This window comes from Pseudopipra pipra, unplaced genomic scaffold, assembly GCF_036250125.1.
Source record: "Pseudopipra pipra isolate bDixPip1 unplaced genomic scaffold, bDixPip1.hap1 HAP1_SCAFFOLD_490, whole genome shotgun sequence".
Taxonomy (NCBI): Eukaryota; Metazoa; Chordata; class Aves; order Passeriformes; family Pipridae; genus Pseudopipra; species Pseudopipra pipra.
This window is the reverse complement of record NW_026990973.1, coordinates 25,082-31,081: the sequence shown is the minus strand read 5'-3', so window position 1 is coordinate 31,081 and position 6,000 is coordinate 25,082.

Below are 6,000 nucleotides of genomic sequence, written 5' to 3'. Positions count from 1 at the left end.
GACCTCGTGTCGCTGGCTCTCACCGGACTCGGACACTGGGGCTGTCATCTTCTGGGATACCTGAGTGAGCGAGAGACAAAATTAGAGGGCATCTCTAAAGCTGCAGTGGATCCCCGCTCCTCCTGCTGCCTCCCCAGCTCACCTACAAGGCTCCTCTCTCTTCAGCTGCTCCCAAGACCGCCCCTGCAAATGAAATGGCCAAATGCTCAAACACTCAGTTCTCAAACATTTAGGGACTGCTCACAACCAAAGCCAAAAACCTCTAAACCCTACACACTCTTTGCTACTCTACCTAGCCAGGACTCTAGACTCCCCAGCAGGGCATCGCAAGACCATCCTGCTCACACACTGGACAGTCATCGGCTCCACTGTCTAAGGGAACTGACATCTTGATGTCAGACTCCCAGCCATATTCCATCTACCCACTGATCCACGGAGCAGGGCAGAGCAGCTCCAGGCTGACCCCAAGTGACACATCCCCTACCTGTGACCACACACACCACGTGACAAAAAAACACGCACCAGACAAAGGACGGGACACAGACCGCAACTGCTCTGCCCGGCACACGTGAATCCAAAGAGAAAAAGCAAGTCCTTCCTTTCATGAGTCCAAATAACCTGGCACAGGATACCCCGTGCACCGGACTCATGTCAAAAATCCCTCCAGGACAAGGCACACGCACCCACTCCCAACCCCTCTCTGGCTCTTTGCCCCGCACTTATCTTTCCCAGAGCCGGGGATGCCAAGCCATCTTGGATGCACAGGAGGGGCACCTGGGCTGCCTCAGGGGTTCCTGCCATCGTCACACTACTAGCAGTCAACTGCGAGAAAGAAAACCAGACTCCAGATCTGACTAGCGTGGCACGTGGCCCCAGCCCCCACCATCCCTCTACTCACTCTCAGCGAGGCAGGTCCTTGTGTCGCTGGCTCTCACCGGACTCGGACACTGGGGCTGTCATCTTCTGGGATACCTGAGTGAGCGAGAGACAAAATTAGAGGGCATCTCTAAAGCTGCAGTGGATCCCCGCTCCTCCTGCTGCCTCCCCAGCTCACCTACAAGGCTCCTCTCTCTTCAGCTGCTCCCAAGACCGCCCCTGCAAATGAAATGGCCAAATGCTCAAACACTCAGTTCTCAAACATTTAGGGACTGCTCACAACCAAAGCCAAAAACCTCTAAACCCTACACACTCTTTGCTACTCTACCTAGCCAGGACTCTAGACTCCCCAGCAGGGCATCGCAAGACCATCCTGCTCACACACTGGACAGTCATCGGCTCCACTGTCTAAGGGAACTGACATCTTGATGTCAGACTCCCAGCCATATTCCATCTACCCACTGATCCACGGAGCAGGGCAGAGCAGGTCCAGGCTGACCCCAAGTGACACATCCCCTACCTGTGACCACACACACCACGTGACAAAAAAACACGCACCAGACAAAGGACGGGACACAGACCGCAACTGCTCTGCCCAGCACACGTGAATCCAAAGAGAAAAAGCAAGTCCTTCCTTTCATGAGTCCAAATAACCTGGCACAGGATACCCCGTGCACCGGACTCATGTCAAAAATCCCTCCAGGCCAGGCACACACTTGCACCCACTCCCAACCCCTCTCTGGCTCTTTGCCCCACACTTATCTTTCCGAGAGCCGGGCTGCCAAGCCATCTTGGATGCACAGGAGGGGCACCTGGGCTGCCTCAGGGGTTCCTGCCATCGTCACACTACTAGCAGTCAACTGCGAGAAAGAAAACCAGACTCCAGATCTGACTAGCGTGGCACGTGGCCCCAGCCCCCACCATCCCTCTACTCACACTCAACGAGGCAGGTCCTCGTGTCGCTGGCTCTCACCGGACTCGGACACTGGGGCTGTCATCTTCTGGGATACCTGAGTGAGCGAGAGACAAAATTAGAGGGCATCTCTAAAGCTGCAGTGGATCCCCGCTCCTCCTGCTGCCTCCCCAGCTCACCTACAAGGCTCCTCTCTCTTCAGCTGCTCCCAAGACCGCCCCTGCAAATGAAATGGCCAAATGCTCAAACACTCAGTTCTCAAACATTTAGGGACTGCTCACAACCAAAGCCAAAAACCTCTAAACCCTACACACTCTTTGCTACTCTACCTAGCCGGGACTCTAGACCCCCCAGCAGGGCATCGCAAGACCATCCTGCTCACAGACTGGACAGCCATCGGCTCCACTCTCTAAGGGAACTGACATCTTGATGTCAGACTCCCAGCCATACTCCATCTACCCACTGATCCACGGAGCAGGGCAGAGCAGCTCCAGGCTGACCCCAAGTGACACATCCCCTACCTGTGACCACACACACCACGTGACAAAAAAACACGCACCAGACAAAGGACGAGACACAGACCGCAACTGCTCTGCCCGGCACACGTGAATCCCAAGAGAAAAAGCAAGTCCTTCCTTTCATGAGTCCAAATAACCTGGCACAGGATACCCCGTGCACCGGACTCATGTCAAAAATCCCTCCAGGCCAGGCACACACTTGCACCCACTCCCAACCCCTCTCTGGCTCTTTGCCCCGCACTTATCTTTCCCAGAGCCGGGGATGCCAAGCCATCTTGGATGCACAGGAGGGGCACCTGGGCTGCCTCAGGGGTTCCTGCCATCGTCACACTACTAGCAGTCAACTGCGAGAAAGAAAACCAGACTCCAGATCTGACTAGCGTGGCACGTGGCCCCAGCCCCCACGATCCCTCTACTCACTCTCAGCGAGGCAGGTCCTCGTGTCGCTGGCTCTCACCGGACTCGGACACTGCGGCTGTCATCTTCTGGGATACCTGAGTGAGCGAGAGACAAAATTAGAGGGCATCTCTAAAGCTGCAGTGGATCCCCGCTCCTCCTGCTGCCTCTCCAACTCACCTACAAGGCTCCTCTCTCTTCAGCTGCTCCCAAGACCGCCCCTGCAAATGAAATGGCCAAATGCTCAAACACTCAGTTCTCAAACATTTAGGGACTGCTCACAACCAAAGCCAAAAACCTCTAAACCCTACACACTCTTTGCTACTCTACCTAGCCGGGACTCTAGACCCCCCAGCAGGGCATCGCAAGACCATCCTGCTCACACACTGGACAGCCATCGGCTCCACTGTCTAAGGGAACTGACATCTCGATGACAGCCTCCGAGCCATATTCCATCGACCCACTGATCCACAGAGCAGGGCAGAGCAGCTCCAGGCTGACCCCAAGTGACACATCCCCTACCTGCGACCACACACACCACGTGACAAAAAAACACGCACCAGACAAAGGACAGGACACAGACCGCAACTGCTCTGCCCGGCACACGTGAATCCAAAGAGAAAAAGCAAGTCCTTCCTTTCATGACTCCAAATAACCTGGCACAGGATACCCCGTGCACCGGACTCATGTCAAAAATCCCTCCAGGCCAGGCACACACTTGCACCCACTCCCAACCCCTCTCTGGCTCTTTGCCCCGCACTTATCTTTCCCAGAGCCGGGGACGCCAAGCCATCTTGGATGCACAGGAGGGGCACCTGGGCTGCCTCAGGGGTTCCTGCCATCGTCACACTACTAGCAGTCAACTGCGAGAAAGAAAACCAGACTCCAGATCTGACTAGCGTGGCACGTGGCCCCAGCCCCCACCATCCCTCTACTCACTCTCAGCGAGGCAGGACCTCGTGTCGCTGGCTCTCACCGGACTCGGACACTGCGGCTGTCATCTTCTGGGATACCTGAGTGAGCGAGAGACAAAATTAGAGGGCATCTCTAAAGCTGCAGTGGATCCCCGCTCCTCCTGCTGCCTCCCCAGCTCACCTACAAGGCTCCTCTCTCTTCAGCTGCTCCCAAGACCGCCCCTGCAAATGAAATGGCCAAATGCTCAAACACTCAGTTCTCAAACATTTAGGGACTGCTCACAACCAAAGCCAAAAACCTCTAAACCCTACACAATCTTTGCTACTCTACCTAGCCAGGACTCTACACTCCCCAGCAGGGCATCGCAAGACCATCCTGCTCACACACTGGACAGCCATCGGCTCCACTGTCTAAGGGAACTGACATCTTGATGTCAGACTCCCAGCCATATTCCATCTACCCACTGATCCACAGAGCAGGGCAGAGCAGCTCCAGGCTGACCCCAAGTGACACATCCCCTACCTGTGACCACACACACCACGTGACAAAAAAACACGCACCAGACAAAGGACGGGACACAGACCGCAACTGCTCTGCCCGGCACACGTGAATCCCAAGAGAAAAAGCAAGTCCTTCCTTTCATGACTCCAAATAACCTGGCACAGGATACCCCGTGCACCGGACTCATGTCAAAAATCCCTCCAGGCCAGGCACACACTTGCACCCACTCCCAACCCCTCTCTGGCTCTTTGCCCCACACTTATCTTTCCCTAAGCCGGGGACGCCAAGCCATCTTGGATGCACAGGAGGGGCACCTGGGCTGCCTCAGGGGTTCCTGCCATCGTCACACTACTAGCAGTCAACTGCGAGAAAGAAAACCAGACTCCAGATCTGACTAGCGTGGCACGTGGCCCCAGCCCCCACGATCCCTCTACTCACTCTCAGCGAGGCAGGTCCTCGTGTCGCTGGCTCTCACCGGACTCGGACACTGCGGCTGTCATCTTCTGGGATACCTGAGTGAGCGAGAGACAAAATTAGAGGGCATCTCTAAAGCTGCAGTGGATCCCCGCTCCTCCTGCTGCCTCCCCAACTCACCTACAAGGCTCCTCTCTCTTCAGCTGCTCCCAAGACCGCCCCTGCAAATGAAATGGCCAAATACTCAAACACTCAGTTCTCAAACATTTAGGGACTGCTCACAACCAAAGCCAAAAACCTCTAAACCCTACACACTCTTTGCTACTCTACCTAGCCAGGACTCTACACTCCCCAGCAGGGCATCGCAAGACCATCCTGCTCACACACTGGACAGCCATCGGCTCCACTGTCTAAGGGAACTGACATCTTGATGTCAGACTCCCAGCCATATTCCATCTACCCACTGATCCACGGAGCAGGGCAGAGCAGCTCCAGGCTGACCCCAAGTGACACATCCCCTACCTGTGACCACACACACCACGTGACAAAAAAACACGCACCAGACAAAGGACGGGACACAGACCGCAACTGCTCTGCCCGGCACACGTGAATCCAAAGAGAAAAAGCAAGTCCTTCCTTTCATGAGTCCAAATAACCTGGCACAGGATACCCCGTGCACCGGACTCATGTCAAAAATCCCTCCAGGACAAGGCACACACTTGCACCCACTCCCAACCCCTCTCTGGCTCTTTGCCCCGCACTTATCTTTCCCAGAGCCGGGGACGCCAAGCCATCTTGGATGCACAGGAGGGGCACCTGGGCTGCCTCAGGGGTTCCTGCCATCGTCACACTACTAGCAGTCAACTGCGAGAAAGAAAACCAGACTCCAGATCTGACTAGCGTGGCACGTGGCCCCAGCCCCCACGATCCCTCTACTCACACTCAACGAGGCAGGTCCTCGTGTCGCTGGCTCTCACCGGACTCGGACACTGGGGCTGTCATCTTCTGGGATACCTGAGTGAGCGAGAGACAAAATTAGAGGGCATCTCTAAAGCTGCAGTGGATCCCCGCTCCTCCTGCTGCCTCCCCAGCTCACCTACAAGGCTCCTCTCTCTTCAGCTGCTCCCAAGACCGCCCCTGCAAATGAAATGGCCAAATGCTCAAACACTCAGTTCTCAAACATTTAGGGACTGCTCACAACCAAAGCCAAAAACCTCTAAACCCTACACACTCTTTGCTACTCTACCTAGCCGGGACTCTAGACCCCCCAGCAGGGCATCGCAAGACCATCCTGCTCACAGACTGGACAGCCATCGGCTCCACTCTCTAAGGGAACTGACATCTTGATGTCAGACTCCCAGCCATATTCCATCTACCCACTGATCCACGGAGCAGGGCAGAGCAGCTCCAGGCTGACCCCAAGTGACACATCCCCTACCTGTGACCACACACACCACGTGACAAAAA